Source organism: Octodon degus, unplaced genomic scaffold (assembly GCF_000260255.1).
Source record: "Octodon degus isolate 3935 unplaced genomic scaffold, OctDeg1.0 scaffold00195, whole genome shotgun sequence".
In the NCBI taxonomy this organism is placed as follows: domain Eukaryota; kingdom Metazoa; phylum Chordata; class Mammalia; order Rodentia; family Octodontidae; genus Octodon; species Octodon degus.
Window position 1 is genome coordinate 1,794,247 of NW_004524771.1, and position 16,822 is coordinate 1,811,068.

A 16,822-nucleotide genomic window follows, 5' to 3' on the forward strand; every position below is an offset into this window, starting at 1 on the left:
CATGTCCAGTTTTGGAGACCAGCGTGGTACCAGGGATTGAACTCAGGTCTCTGTGCTTGGCCAGGCAGGCACTTAGAGTGCCAAGTTATCTCCCCCTCCCCCACACTTTTGAATAATCCAAGTCAGTATATACACACACAAGGTACTCAATAAACACATAGAAAAAATATGAAAGGAAAAAGTACAATGGCTGGAAAAATATTAACAGGAAAACTGAAAACAATTTACTCTGAAAACAACCTATGGTACATCAGCAAGTTAAATAAATATTGGTATATTCACTCTACTGAAATTATGCTACACTTGACAAAAATGATATTGATACCTGTATTGAAAAAGGAAAATGGGGCTGGTGAGATGGCTCAGTGGTCTAAAGCACCTACTTAGAACAAACTAAGCCAAGCAAAGCACAGGGACCGCGGTTCAATCCCCCAGCACCACATGCCAGCCAACCCCACCCTCTGGTGGGCTGAGCGGGCCACACACACACAAAATAAAAAAAAAAAAAAAAAAAAAAAAAAAAAAGAAAAAGGAAAATGCCCAGGCTATACAGTTAAGTAGAAAAACTTTGTTACTGAACAGAATGTACTATATGTATACAAGGTACTTTTTTTTTTTTTTTTTTGGTGGTACCAGGGATTGAACTCAGGACCTTGTGCTTACCAGGCAGGCACTTAAACCGCTGAGCTATCTCACCCCACCCTTAAAGGTTGCATGTGCAGGCGCCTTGTTGGTTTTTGGTCTTTTTAAAATTTTATCTTTTTTTTTTTTAATTGTTTAGAGGAGGTTTATTTTTTATTTTTGGTGACAAGGACCAAACCCAGGGCTTCCAGCTTGCTAGGCAAGCATTCTACCACTGAGCCAAATCACTAGCCCCCAATATCTGCATATATAACACAGGAAAAAGAAAGAAAGAATGGGACAGGCAAGAAAAATGGAGGTAGGCTGGTAGTTGAGGGTAGGCAGGGAGAATGTGCAAACAGCAGGCTGAAAGCCAACAAAATAAAATAACCCAGAAAGGTGAGAAAAACAGATGGGGCAAGAGACAGAGGGCAAATGGACTGGGAGCTGGCAGAGACAGACATAAGACTGACAGATATCCACACCAAACTGGATATCCTGGGATGTCTTATACTGTAACTACTTGCCACATGTATCTAAGTATAAATTGGTTAAAATTAAATAAAATTAAAAGTTCTCTAGGATGGAAGTTAGGGGAAAAGAAGAAAGGGAAAAGGGAGGGAAAAAATGCAAGTTAGTTATATTAGTAGTGTCTCTTGTTCATAGAATAGGCTTGTGCCAATATTGACTGGAGAATTTTTATATCCATATCTTTTACTGTGAGGGTTTTTTTTTTTTTTTTTGCGGAACCAGGGATTGAACTCTGGCCCTTGCACTTGCCAGGGAAGCACTTATTCTACTGAGCCATCCCCTCAGCCCTGAGTAACTACTTTAAAGATAATAATAAGCATTGTATTAACAACTGTCATTCTCCTATCAACTTGTTATGAAATTCTGTTTTACCTTTTTTTTATTATAAAAATAAAGTTCAATGGCACATTTCACGTGCTCCAAAGTTGGCCACATGTGGTTAGTGGCTACCAGTTAGCATAGAGTATTTTCACCAGTACAGAACACTTTTGCATTAATGTTAATCTGTACCCTTGAGAATTGTGTAAAATTTTTGTAATGATGAAGAGAATACTTTCAAGCTGAAAAAAAAATTTTTTTTCTTCGTTCTTTATCTCTTTTAGTACTTCTTTCACAAACACTACAGAAGCACCAGAAGTTTCATAAGGCCTTAAAAACCCATACACTAGCTAGTCTTCTCTTAAGTTTTTTGGTTCTTACTCAGTTCACTTAATGAGAGTTCAAATGTTATTAAATTAAAAAAAAAATACAACACATACATTTGGAGCATCGTGACATCGCTCTTGTTCTCTGAAATTTAAAAAGGTCATGTTACTCATTCTTTTAGAAGCAGGAACACTTGATAGAAGCCCCTTGCAGTTTAGACAAACATTTTAAATTGCAGCTTTTCTTCAAAAGAATAATGACATTTAAAAATAGCACTCATTTTTTCTCGTTCAATTCTGTATAGAAAAAAGTCTAAAGCTTAAAAAAAAAAGCCACATGAACTGAAAAAGAAAATGGCAATGCTAAGAATCAGTTTTTAAATGAAAACTATGAACACTAAAGCAAAGAATGTTCAAAATAACCAGTTTTAAAGGCCTTTTGATGTAACAGAAGTTTCGGACATCTGGTGAAGTTTTAGGTAACCATTTAAAAGGCATTAAGTGAAAAATCTTGAGAACACAAGTTTGTGAGGAACACCCAAATAACATCTTTGAGGGGACTCATAGTCCCCTCTAAAAATATTATTGACTACTGACAAAAGATCACAGTGCCACCCAGGAGCATCCAGAGACCCACTGGGTCTCACGGGCAGATTTAAACCATACCTCTAAAGTTGTCCTCAAAGACCTTTATAGTACTGTATCAGGTCCAGCTTTGTTCCTAAAGCAAGTATTCACTATTTTATCCTCAGAACCCAATTTCTAATTATAATCATTCACTCTCTATAACCCTAAATTCCTTGAGTGTAGTATTAACTATGGAAAAAGTATCCATCATAAAGGAAGAGATCAATAAACATGATGATTAAAATGTAAAAGCTGGGCATGGTAGCATATATCTATGATGCCAGCACTTGGGAGGTTGAGGCAAGAGGATCGCTGTGAATGGGGCATCCTGGGCTACATAGAGAGTTCAAGGCCACCAAGAACCACATAGCAAGACCCTGTCCTGAAGGAAAAAAAAAAGGTAAAAAGGCTGCATAGCAAAGCACACCATAAAGAATGATAAGCCACATGGGGAACATATTTAAAATATGGGAAAATTTGCAGTGCAAAAATATCAACAAAATACTAATCTGGAATAAATGTCTAAACATAAAATAAAATCCAACTAAAACAATAAAAAGATTTAAAAATTCACAAATAAAAAATTAAACAACCAAATAAATATAAGGAATTATGTTTCAAATACACTAGATGTCAAATGCATCATTTCAAATTGGCAAAAATTTGAGTTTTACAACATGAAGATTTGGCAAGAATATAAAGCACAGGAATTCTCAGACAATGCTTTTAGGGACTGAAATTTCAACAACTACTATTGAGAATAATATGATAACACCTAGTTGGCAATATATATACATACCTTACACATCAGCAATTTTATCTCTAGATAAAACCCTGGAAGGGCTAGGAGTACATCTCAATGGTAGAACACTTTTCTTAGCACAACAAGACCCCAAGTCTGATCCCCAACACTACATACATACATACATACATACATACGACACCCTGAGCAACTCTCCTTGAAAGAGGAGCACTGCCTTCATTTTGGCTAAGGTTGACCCTATTTCTGCATATTGATATATACAGAGCTGGCTAGGACTTTTCATTATCTCTTCAATTGGCCTTAAGCAATGGATACTGGTCCAGCTGAGGTGCTGGTGGTAGTCTTTTTGAAGACAGCAGGAATGTTTCCCTGGACCTCCAGCCTCTGTTCCCTTGTGTGAGTCAGCAGAGATGGAATGGAGAGCCAATGCTCCACGCTGTCAGCAGGGATTGAGCCTTGAAAAAGCAGCTTTGACTTCCTAGGGCTTGAAAGATTACACATGAGACCTGAAGCCCAACTCGAAAACATTAGATACTGTCTCAATTGTGTTATGCAATTAATCTTTCTGCATACCCTTCTCTCGGCATACTGTAGAGGTGATTTCAGGGCTCCTACCTAACCCAGCTCACAGCACTCAACATGCTTTGCACCACTCTCGCAGTCACTCATCCTCAAGGCACTCCTTTCTTCATGAGTGAATAAAAGCTGGGTTTGCTCTTTTGTGGAAGTCTTTGTTCCAGATATCTGTTATAATGGCTGGACTTAGGATCCCTTCTCTCCCCATAACTACAAATATGCCTTAGTGTCTTTATTCTTTCTATGAGTTACATTGGAAGTGGCAAACTCAAATTAACTCACTAGAATTCCAAAAACTTTTCATGGGATTACAAATATAAACTTCCTGGGCTTCAGCAAGGACTGGAAAGGGGTCTCTACACATAAATGTATATACATAAACTATCCCTGAACAAGCTAGCAAACATTCATAAGAAGATACATACTATAATGTTCATGATAATGTCTAATTGCAAAGCACAAAACCAAAACTTCCAGGACAGAAGAAAGAATAAACCGTAGTACAACCCTAGGACACTATATAACAAAAATGGTGTTATTGCTGCAGATCTACATGGATACATCTTACAAAAAGTGTTAATAAATCAAGTCACAGAAATATATACAGTATGATACTGTACCATACAAAGTTCAAGATCATAAGCTATATTCTTATATATACTTCTACATGTACAAAGGTATAAATAGCAACTTCGAGACAATGGTTGTTCCACAGAAGGAAAAGTATTTCAAAGTATGAAGTAAACTGCATTTCAAAGAAAGAGCCTATAGTAATTGTAATATCTGTAATCCACGCACTTTGGGAAGCTGAGGCAAGAGGATCACAAATTCAAGTCTAGCTTGGGCAACTTAGTGCCTTAGTGAACTGCTGTCTCAGAGGAAAAAAAAAAAAAAGTTGGGGAAAAGGATGTGTGTACCTCTGTGTCAAGTTTTTGGATTCAATCCCTAGTACTAGGGGGTAAACGGTGGGGAGGAGGCTGAAATTTACCAAAATGGTTGTCATCTAATATTAAGCTTATTAACAATGCTTCTTTTCTCTTGTTCAGTCTTCTGCACTTTGAAACCTTTCTTAGTCATCCCAGATGCTGCTAGTCCAACTAATCCTCACATTTCTGCCCTTAAGTCTTTGCCTCTTTGTATAGAACTTGGCATTGTCACTGGAACTGCCTACTTCACAGGAATACAGGCCCTGGAAGAACCATTTTATATAAATTAGTATATTGAATGCCTACCATGGACCAGTTACTGAGCCAGCAGCTAGGAAAACGTGAATAAACAAAACAATGCCCTTTCTTCCAGAGTTTAATCTCAGGGAAGAGAAATATCAACTATATATAGAAACAAATCATAAGATTGGGAAGACTGCTATTTAACATTACTTGTACAGTGCTTTAACAAATGCTTCCTGGTTGATTCTAAGGCAGCTTCCCAGCAAATCAGGAGATTCTGTGGCTTATATCTCTTAGAGAGGAAAGAATTCATTGAAGCATGACCCAGCAAGCAAAAGGAGTAGCCACTTAGTGGGGGAGAATAGACTGAGCTGACTGTGTGGAACTTCAATCCCCTCAAAATCACTTGCCATAACATAAACGACCCAAGCCAGAGTCTCTATTTACCTCTCCATCCATTCCTTTCCTTACTCAGCACCCTCACCCCACCCCCACCTTATTCATTAATTCAATACATTCAAGAAAGACTGAAGTGTCCTGAGGTAGGGTTATGAACATTCCCGTAAGCATAGAACCTGGCTCAAAGAATTTTCCTTCTAGATTTGTAGATCTCACCTGTGGGTGACTGTTCCCAGGGGACACTTGAGAATGTGTGTAGACATTTTTGGTTGTCACAACTAGGAAAGGGCAACTGGCATCAAGAATGCAATTACACATCCTACAAAGATGCCAACAATGACAGTTCTCTATAATGTAATTATTCCGCTCAAAATATCAATAGTATCAAAGCAGAGAAACTTGATGTAGGTTATTTAGAACCATGTCTAGAAACTGACTGCTAAACCAAGGAAAATGTCAAGACACCAAGAGTCATGGACTTAGCAGGCCAAATGTCAAAAGCCTAAGAAGGTATTAAATGTCAGATCATGAGATGCGCAAGTTAAAACATGTCAGTGCTGAAGCTGAAAATGGGCAATGTAATTACATCACAAAGAATTAAAACTACAAAATGTTACCTAAATACAAAAGCAAAATAGCTAATCTAGAACTAGGGATGGTAGCATTTCCTTGGAAACAACATCTAATTCAACACTTGAAAGATGAATGAGGGGCTGGGGAGATGGCTCAGTAGAATAAACACTTCCCTGGCAAGCGCAAGGGCCCGAGTTCAATCCCCGGTTCCACCAAAAAAAAAAAAAAAAAAGAATTAAGTTTGCAAAGGGATATGAAGATGAGGTAGGATTACAGTGCTATTCTGGACAGATGATGGAGCCAAGAGGCCAGTAGACTACACAATACAAGAAATATGTCTGTATGAAGGCAAGGTGGAGATGGCCACTGAAGGGCTCAGGAGGCAAAATGTGTCCATCACCATGAGCTTTGGATGATTTGTTCAAATATTTATATTCATCATCATCCTCATGATGGATAAAAGTATCCATGCATACCACATGACGAATGCGTATCACATGATTAACTTTATGGTACTTCGTCGTAAAATCCTAAAATATGTCAATATAATTCTAGCAGATTCACAGTATTAGGATTTGGAGGAAAAACTAAAAACAAACAATACTGTACAGAAATTTACAGTTTTTACTTATTTGCTTCATAACTCCTCCTCCTGGGATTGCCATAGGAGGTAAATCATTAACAATAACTGGATCTTTCTCTCTATACAGCATTCCCAGTAAAGCCAGCTGAGAGCTGAAGGAGATGTGGGGTCACCCTACCAATCACTGTCAGAAAAAACAGCTTCAAACCTATCAGTGACTTGAATCTTTTCTCAGTGAAGTACTGGTGCTGCAAACAATTGTGGTCAGTAGCTACGGCTGTGGTGGCAAGAAGGAAAGGCTTGATCTGTGAAGTGCTTTCCATGTGCCAGGCACTATTTTAGGTGTTAAAAATACAGTGATTAATAAGGCAAACAAGATGATCCCTTGGAGTTTATGGATTTTATGGGGCCATATGGACACAAAGTATGTAATTACAATTAGGTATAATATGTTATGATGAGAAAAGCATAATGATGATAGTGTACAGAAATGCAACTGGGAAAGGAAAAATCAACAATGATCCCCCTGAGGTTATTTAGAGTTCTAAAGTATAATTTGAACTTAACTGATCTGAGGGGATTAGAAAGAGAGGGAGATAATGAACTAAAGCAAATCAGAATAGGAGAAAATACAGCCATATTTAAAAACTAAGGGAAGAAGGCAAAATTCAATGATGATCAGAGCCAGCCAGCATGGTAGAACACAGGCTCAAGAACATGCAGGAAAGAAGCTATTAACTAGAAGAATTCTGTGTGAAAATGGACTTACAATGTTCTGGAGGTACTCCACACCTAAAACCAGAATAAATGTAGGAACTGGGATTTTAAATAGTTATGTTCTGCTTATCTGGATTAAGGGAAATTATCCCCTTCATGTAAAGCACCTTTAAAATGCACTTCAAATAGGTAAAATGAATAGTTATATATTGAGATATTTAGAACACTCTACAACTGAGTCTAAATTATAAATTAGGTCATCAGCAATATGCTGCCAACTTTGTAAAACACTATGGTCTGGCAAGGCACTTTAAAATAACAAATTTACCAGAAACAATAATTTGAGATATTCAGATGTCAACTGAGAAGGCTTTGGCAACATTAAAAATTTCCAACCACAAATATAACAGTAATAGCAAACTCTGCATTTTGAACCTGTGACAGTTTTAAAGCAAATACTACTTACTCTACCCCTTTTAAGATTGAAAGGAACTAGCAATCCATAGAAATGTTTTTACTGAGAGACTTTTGGTATACCATGCCAGAGCAGCAGACTTTTGAAAGCTTGAGTTAACATATTTTAGTTCTAAATGTATAATATTTCTTATTCTAAAACAACAAATCAAGAAATTTATTAAGCCAAAAGGAGAATTTGAGGGGTGGGAGAAGAGATATCTCTATAACTGCTGCTACACTGTCTCTTTGTGTGTATATATATTTTGCAATCCAACTGATGACCACACACCTGCCAGGCAGGCACTGTGCTGTTGAGCTAAATCCCTGCCCCGACATGCTTTTTAAGAAAAAATGATTGCCTCCCTCTAATTTCTATAAAGTCATCTACTGACAACCCAGAGCCATCGTAAATTATTCAGCAATTTTGAGCCTGATTAATCGTTTTTCTCCCTGTGCAATCTCCTGCCATCCTCCTAGGGAAGTGAGAATTTCTTCTAATTATCCAATGTCCCAGTAACTCGGCTTCCTTAACAACAGTAACCTTCCTGTTCTCTGCATTTCACCCTCCCACAGTAACAATGACATCCCACACTCCCAGATCCTGAGTTCTGGAATAAAAGGATGTAAATACATCTTTTTCTCCTTTATGCTTTCTATATCTGTTCATTTATCCACCCATTCCTTCCTTCCTTCATTTTCTTGGTGGTTCATTTATTCCACATTTAACCAGTATTCATAAACACCTGCTACTTGCCAACTTCTATTCTAGGTGGAGAAGAATACATACTATTAAGGAATAAAGACAGTAACCCAAACAAAAATTTCTATCCTCATGAGATATGACAATAACTAACTAAAGAAAATATACTGTCAAACAGTACTGAGTCCTTCCAAGAGAAATATGGCAGGAAACGAGGTTATGAGCAGCTGGCAAAAGATGCAACATCAGGTGATATGCTCAGAAGCCCTGATACCTGTGTCTAGGAGATACAAAGCTACAAGAAGTGAAGGCAAAGCTACATGAACACCTACAAAGACTTCCAGGTAGAGCTAACAGCAATTGTAAAAGCACATGGCAAGAATATTCCTAGGGTATTCTATCCACCAAGCATTGACAGTGCCTGTCTCAGAAGCAGCAAAGGAGCTGAGATTTCAAACGGCTTCGACAAGGGGCTGGCTCCTGCAGGTCAGTGACTGACATAAGAATGAAGACATTGGATTGCTACTGCAGTGACTACTTGGGCCGCTCTGGCTTCTGATGTAGAAATAAAGTATAGCCCTGGTTCACAAAGTCCTGGTACTTACTTTGAAGACATCATAAACCTTGCAGTCTTTCCAAGTGGTGGTGATTTTTCTCTCATACCCCCCCTAAAGATGCTAGGAAAGGAGACGGGGCTGCTATCCACCCAGCTCATCACTGTTTCCACCCTATCCTCTATCCCCTCCCTGACACTTCTCAGCTTTGAATCACCCATCACCAGACGGCTGCCTTTCCTCCATCAACTGTCACTGTTCTCCAACAACCCTTCATCCTTCTTCAGCTATTCACCCCTAAAAGCACACCCCTTCAACATCCAAACAGTATACATCTGCCACATGATCATACTGCACAGCTTTCCAGTTTTCCTTCTCTCAAAGTCTGAATCCAGGGGCTGGTGAGATGGCTCAGTGGTCTAAAGCACCTACTTAGAATAAGCTAAGCAAAACACAAGGACCACGGTTCAATCCCCCAGTACCACATGCCAGCCAGCCCCGCCCCCTGGTGGGCTGAGCTGGCCACACACACAAAATAAATAAATAAATATTAAAAAAAAAAAAAAAGTCTGAATCCAAAAACCTTCAACTCAACAGACTCTAACTAATCTTTCTGTTCTTCCACTGTTCCTTGATGTGGTCACTCCTGCTGCACAGTCACCATTTTAAACTCCCTCCATGTGTTATGGTTTGTATCTAGATGCCCCAGCCCTAAGCCTCATGTGCTCATAGGTGAGATTTTGGGGAGGTGACTGGATAAAGAGGGTGTGATATTCTTCAATGGATTACTCTACTGATTAGTTTATAACTAAATGTGATGTTAGGTGTTGAAGCTTGGTCCAAGGAGGTAGGTTACTAGTGGCATGGCTTGGAAGGCTGTATTTCCATCCCTCCTCCCTTCAGCTTTCTCTAATTCCTGCCTGCTATGCCACAACCTGCTTCTCCTCTGCCATGGTGCCCTGCCTTGGAGCCAGCTGATTATGGGCTCAAACCTCTAGGAACTGTGAAACAAAACATACCTTTCCTCCTTAGAGTTGTGGATGTCTAGTATTGTGTCTCAGTGATGAGACACCTCCACTTCTTTGCACCTATCTGGTAGAACCCCTATGCTAATTAAATCATACTTTACCATATCCCTGAACAAGGGATAACTGACATGAAGGACACAACTGAGCAGAGTGATGTGCCTGGATGGTAGTCATACAGAGGGCACATCTTAGTCAGAAGATGTGAATGTTCATGCCCAGCAAGGACAGTAAGTACACTGCCACATCTGGGAAGGTGGGTGTGGTGGTAGAAGTGCAAAGATGGCAAAGAGCCTCTATATTCAAAGTATAAGGAAGCAGAGGCATCAAATGAATGGGAGACAAGGACAGAGCTGCAAACTGAGAAAAAGGAGGAACTGAGTGAAGAATAAATGAAGGTGAGACCTCTCTGTGGGCTCAGCCTCTTCCTGCTATAAAGTAATCAAACCAGTCCCACTCTCACTATCTAGTCTAGAAACTATCAGGGATGTTGAAGGAGATAGAAAATAAAATCAAATGGATATGAGAACAAGATTACAGAGGACCTTACTGAGTGGGGAGGATTTCTGGACAAGCAATGCTATGATAAAAATAGTGTCCACGGGAGATGAGACTCAGAACATGGGATGGTGTGGACAGATGGAAAAGGGACCAGAAGGAATCACATTGGGAATGAGATGACTCAGGAGGCTGAAGGCAGTAAGGATAGAAGGTAAATGAATGAAGCAGTCATCTTGAAACATAAGAAAGACTTGATCAGATGTGGGAAAAGAAAAAATATCTCCCTCTGACGGGGCACATAAGGTGAATGTTTTTGAAGCCTTGGTTCTATAACTGCTGCAATGTGAAGAAGGTACGGCACTGCACTGGCCAAATTCTTTTAAAGTCAGAAGCTGAAAAAGGTCAGGACCTCTGAGATCATGGGCTCAATACCCCTAATTTATACATGAACAAGCAAAGTCCTAAAGAAGTGATTCGTCCTATTTCACAAAACTAGCTGCTAACAGGTAGGACCAGAGTGCCTTCTACTATGCCCTGCTGCCTCTCCGAGAACCCCTTCCCAGTTTTTTGTTTGCCTACCCAGACCCTCAGGTGCCACACTTCTGCTGACAAAAATGCCATGGGACCAGTCACTGGTTTGGTCTGAGCACCTATCTAGTGCGGCAAGGTTAGCTCCTGCATCAGAGCTACAGATCTGCTCGCCTGACTCTACCATAGGACTTTCTTTCACACAAGCCTGTCTTGCCCTTTAATTTAAGCCCTGCTCACTCTCTGCTACTTTTTCAGATGTCATGTTATTGTTAAGTTCATATCTTAAAGTTTTGGAATAAGACACAACCCAATTTTCAGGATCGTTAATAAAATAATTAAAATAATTTTGCAATTGAAGGGCAAACCCTATTGATCCTTACTATGTCCTTCCCCTCATCTGACACAGTGACAAAATTTAAGCTATTTGGCTCACTGTGATGAAAATATTGAGCTATATGAGAATCTAGTTTTGTATTCTTCATGCTGTTTGCTCCCAGTACTGCTAACAAAAACTAAATTTAATTTCTTTTCTTTAACAGACTTAATTTCTAACAGGGTTTCTACATTTTCCCCCCAGATAACATCTATTAGTAAAACAGAAGTATCTGGATAATTTCCCAGTGAATTTAGATCCTTGACAGAAGTTTATACAAACACAGCTTTTAATAAGCTTATGGAAAACAAGCAGGACCCTTTATACTAAATAAAAATAGATAACTGATGGTCTCATTTCCTCTGTCAGTGTCAACAAGGATACCAGGTGCTACTTAGTCCAGCAAACTGGCCACACTAGAACAGGGATATGGAGTAAACTTATTGGATGAAGTCAGTAGATACGCTGAATAATTATATCAGACATGTTTTAGGATTACTTTTTTCTCCACTTCCTAATATAAAGAGCTGGAACAATTTTTTAACAAAACAACTATAAAATACAGGAAAACCTTCTTTGGGAGAACACAGACAATTCTGTGTTTCAAAATCAAATTTTAAAAGTACTTGCCCAGGCAGCGATGAGAATATCACAATTCAAATTACCAACATAAGTAATAAGCTTGTTTCTTTGGCTAATATTTTGCTCTTTATTTTCACACTGTATTCATTCTGGAAAAAAAAATTACCACATGCTCTAAGCACCTTAAAACTTACACTGAGTACATTTGTTTGTTCAGCAGCTTCAAGATAGTCTCTCTGTGACTAAGTGGCAGGTGGTGTTCAGTTTATTTTCAAACACAAAAACTAAGCCCTTGAACCTAAGACTGAGGAAAAGCATTCAGCTTAAAGTTTAGAAAGGAAGGAACTGCACAACAGTTTCCTTTAGAACAGGCTGTTTTTTTAGCTTCCTGTATGAAAAATATTGTACTTTTTTATAGCAACTGCTAAGAAACAATGAAGAAATAATACATAAACTTTTAGACAGTTAAGCTTTAAAGCCTTTACTGAACGAACAACTTATTCTAATAATTTTATACTTCAATCAAGCAAAAAATAGAAAAGGAGACTGACAAAATGAAATAGAAATGTGCAAAGCTTAAAATGGATTCTAAAATTTTCAAATTACTCATGGAAAGGTTCATTTTTTTTTTTTCCTCAGAAAATGAGGAACATTAATTCTGGTTTTAAATGTCCAAATACCAAGATACTGTACTGGTAACAGAAATGATGGAGGTTTTCCTTATTGGAATAGTCACTGCTATTGTTGCCATGAAACTGTTTTGGTTAAAACACAAGCACATCTAAAATTTACTCTTACAAAAATTTACACATACAAAATTTATTCTTAAACACAGCTTTTTAAACTAGTAATATTTAATTATTCCTAAAACCAATGCTCTTTAAAACTAAAGTATATTAAGAAACTTGACTCTGAATGAGGAAAGTAGTGATTGCCTCAGCATACAAGTCTTAAATGTCTTCTCCCAAACTTGCACAAAGTGGCCAAGTCTACTTTCATGGCCTCTAACAACTATGCACAAAGTGAGAAAGATGATAATGTTATCTACTGGTTCTAAATTTTCTCCCTGCACAATTCAATATGTTATTATTCTTCATTTAGAAATTTTCCATTAAGTGAACTTAAGCTTATAACAAAATTCAGCCTTGCACTCTGATGGCCTTCATTCCTGAATGCTACAGTTCATTTTATTCAAACATGTGAGATCTACAGGTGGAACAGAATTCCATAAGCTTGTTTGATTAGGAAATAGCAATACAGGCATGAGAAACTATAAATAACTCAAGGTCTCCTATGTTCTTTAACCCACTCAGTCCTTTATATATTCTAACACCTGGTCCAGCAATTTGTTTTTTTAATTCAGAGAAGCATGTGACCCCAGTCCAAAACGCTACAGCAGCTTGACTCACTGGAAGCACAGCAAACCCAGAAAGTCTTGAGAGGTTAAATAACTCATTCACACTGATGGTCAGGTGGGGCAGCTGGCATGGTCTGAAGTCTACACTCAACCAGCCTATAAATTTAAAAATTTCTCCCAAATAATTTCTAGCAGCATGACTAAAAAGTGCACTGATGTAAATCAACTTTTCACCTCTTGGCCAAATCTAGGCAGTTTCCTTTGTGGGAAAATCATCTTCATCCCAACTCCCTGTCCAATTGGCGAATTGCAATACACCCCTCAAATCACCTACTGTTCCCTGACTCTTCAACAACACCCCCACAATCCCCATTACTCCCTGAATCCTAAGGCTAGTGCATGCTGCCCTACCTGGTCATACATCTGTCTGTTGTTGCCAGGAGAATCTGAGCAGGCTGAGGCTGAGAACACTGGCTTTGTGGCTGGGTGCCCAGTACTTCCTCAAAGCATGAGCATAGTAAATATCCTTGAAGTACTTACTGGAGTAGAATTAAGAATCTCAGTTTGCAAAATGTGTTTCACAGATAAGTATCAAGATCTACCTCGTAACTTTGAATAATTTAAATTTGTTTTCATAACAACTAGGCAAAGTTATAATATTGGGGAAGGCAGGATGTACCTTAAGATTAAGCCCATATAACACTTTACAATCATTTGCTTTTGTTCTTATTTTGAACAAATGACAGCATTTAACTTTTTGTATTTCTTTTTTTGTTTGTTTGCGAAACTGGGGATTAAACTCAGGCCCTTGTGCTTGCCAGGCAAGTGCTTATTCTACTGAGCTAACTCCCCAGCCCCTGTATTTCTCTAAGAGCACCCTAACATTCTAACTTTACTGATAACAGTAAAACTTATATTTTCAAAAGGACCTACGCCAGATTTCCATTAGCAAAAGGATAGCATCTCATTACTCCATAAATCTAAAATATCTGGGAGAACAATATAACTAATTGGACCGTAGCTATATTTCAGACCCAGAAATACCAAAAGATATGTTTTGATATTTTACTTTTGAAGTAAACATTTTGACAACTGACCTTTTACAAAAGATGTCATCAGCAATTCTTTAAGAAAGAAATCAGAAGACAGCCTTCTTTGGGCTAATTTTAAAAATTGTGTAAACCAGGAAAGGGGGAGTAGCGGTGGTATGGGAGACAGATTCTCAAGGCTTCTACGAATTCAGTAATTTTAATAAGGAAAACAAAAATAAGTTTAATTCTCAAGAGTGAATAGTTTTAAAAACAATTATAACTCGAGAGCAGAAAATGTACTGCACTATTTAATTAGGAAAAAAATTGTAATTCTAAAATCAGATAGATTGGGCAAGTGGGATTCACTTTACAAAACACAAAACTCTAAGTAGCTTCCAATCTGCATATCACCTTTATTATTTCCTTGAGGTCTTGGGACAGAAAAAATAATTTCCTACTGAAAATGGTATTCACAGTTTCTCATTTAAGTCACAACCAGAAGAGAAAGGTACCATTAACACCTCCCTAACCCCATGCTGAGGCAAGATTAGAATCAGGTTTCCCAACTCCACAGGTGGGCTCCTGGTCCTACCACTATCAAGTAGCTGTTAACCATCCACCTCCCTTGCCCATTACTAAACCTGTCGAAAGAATAGCCTGCTCTTTCAACCACGTATTTTAAAGCTCAGTTTACCTTAAAAAGAAAAAAAAGGTTAAAATAACTTGCCCTTACAGTCAATGACAACAACTCCTCTCTTTTCTCCTCGTTTCTTCCCTTACAATTTACCACCAGTCATACCAATGCCTCTTTGCAAACAGCTATAAGTATTTTTCAAAATCCGTCTATATAATGTCTTGATTCTGACTCTAGAGAAACTGAATCTTATTTTTAACCTTTTTTATTTTTTTGTATCGGAGATCAAGCTCAGTACCTTGCATTTACGAGGCAGGCCCTAACGCCGCTGACCTATCTCCCCAGCCCGCCTTTTTTTAAACCTTCTAATGCAAACATGAGGAGTTCCTACATTATTTTACTCCAACTATAAAATAATCAGATTTAAGCCTTTTTGATGATAAAAATATTTGTCAAACTTAGAACTTATGTTAAAAATAATTTACAAAAAAAATAATAATTTACTAAAGACACTAAGTGATATTATTCAGCAAAATACTGACATAAATCTTTGTAATAATTTCTCCATTCCCACCCTCAGAGTTTCCTCCTATTCAATATCTTGTTAGACACCTAACAATACTGTTAACAAAATGGGGATTTTAGAGCTACTAAAAGGAAACAAAAAGATAAAGAAAAAAAAAAAAATACTGTTAACAGCCAGTTACCATGACCACTGTACAGTCTTAATAGAAATTAAAAGTAGATTATCCTTAACTCCAAGAGAGCAATATCTGTGTGCAGAATTACTCTTGGGATTATAATACAGTAACTGAAAGGCAGGTCTGCAGCCAATGTAAATATGCTTTAAAAATAACTTTTTGGGCGTGGTTTCAAATTTACCCATAGACTTCAACCAAGTAAAGCACTTTAGATATTAACTCTAAGAAGGCCCTCTTATCCCATTGGTCATAAGCTAAGCACCACACTATGTGTCCTCCATGATCTTTACTTGCCTCTGCTATAATGTTTATAACACTAGAAGGGGCTGGGGAGATAGCTCAGTAGAATAAGTGCTTGCCTGGCAAGCACAGGGTCCTGAGTTCAATCCCTGGTACCGGAAAAAAAAAAAAAAAAGAAAAAAAAAGAAAAAAAAAGAAAAAGGACACAGACCATGCATCTTAATTGTCATGACTTCTCTGAGCCTCAACATCTTTCTATCTTAGGTAGGAAACTGCTTAAACTGACCTTTAAAGAATAATACCTTACCCTTAAAATTTTTTAAAAGAAAAAAAATTAAAATAATACAGAGTAAGCAGGGGATAAGTAGTAACAAAAAAGCTGAAAAAAAAAATCAATGAAATAAAACCAAGAAAAAGTAATTAAAATCTGGTTCTTCAAATGAAAGCGTAACTCAGTGGTAGTGTCCGTGCGCACTTAGGATATGCAAAGACCAATCCCCAGTACAAACACACACACACACAGAGTCATTACATCATTAACTTCCTATTAGGCTCCTCAGAAAAAAAAAATGACATAAGTTATAGTACCACTACAGGGAATGAGAGAGGTGACATCATCATGGATTCTAAAGATATGCAAAGAAGGGGTAGGGGAGATGGCTCAGTACAATAAGGGTTTCCCTGGCAAGCGCAAGAGCCTGAGTTCAATCCCCAGTTCTGCCACAAGAAAAAAAAAAGATATGCAAAGAATATAAAGGACTATTATGAAAATTTAAATCTATACATTCAACAATTTAGATAAAGATGGTCATTTACTAAAAATTCACTTGAGAAGCGATAAACTGAACAGTCATGGATGTATCTTAAAAACTGAATTTGTAGTTTAAAACTCTCCTCAAAGAGAACTCCAGATCCAGATCTTTACTGGTGAATT

At 37.8% G+C, this 16,822-nt stretch overlaps 1 protein-coding gene across 6 annotated transcripts in view; it reads right to left on the reverse strand.

The window, feature by feature from the left end:
- Mkl2 (MKL1/myocardin like 2) overlaps positions 1 to 16,822 on the reverse strand; it is a 235,419-nt gene that overhangs the window by 171,422 nt on the left and 47,175 nt on the right. Inside the window, exon 3 of one of the 6 annotated variants that reach the window (XM_023704378.1) lies at positions 1,911 to 1,941. The exons of the other annotated variants lie outside the window; for them this stretch is intronic. The gene's annotated coding sequence lies outside the window, so the exon portion shown is untranslated. The remainder of the gene's footprint in view (positions 1 to 1,910; positions 1,942 to 16,822) is intronic. 6 annotated transcript variants of the gene reach the window in all.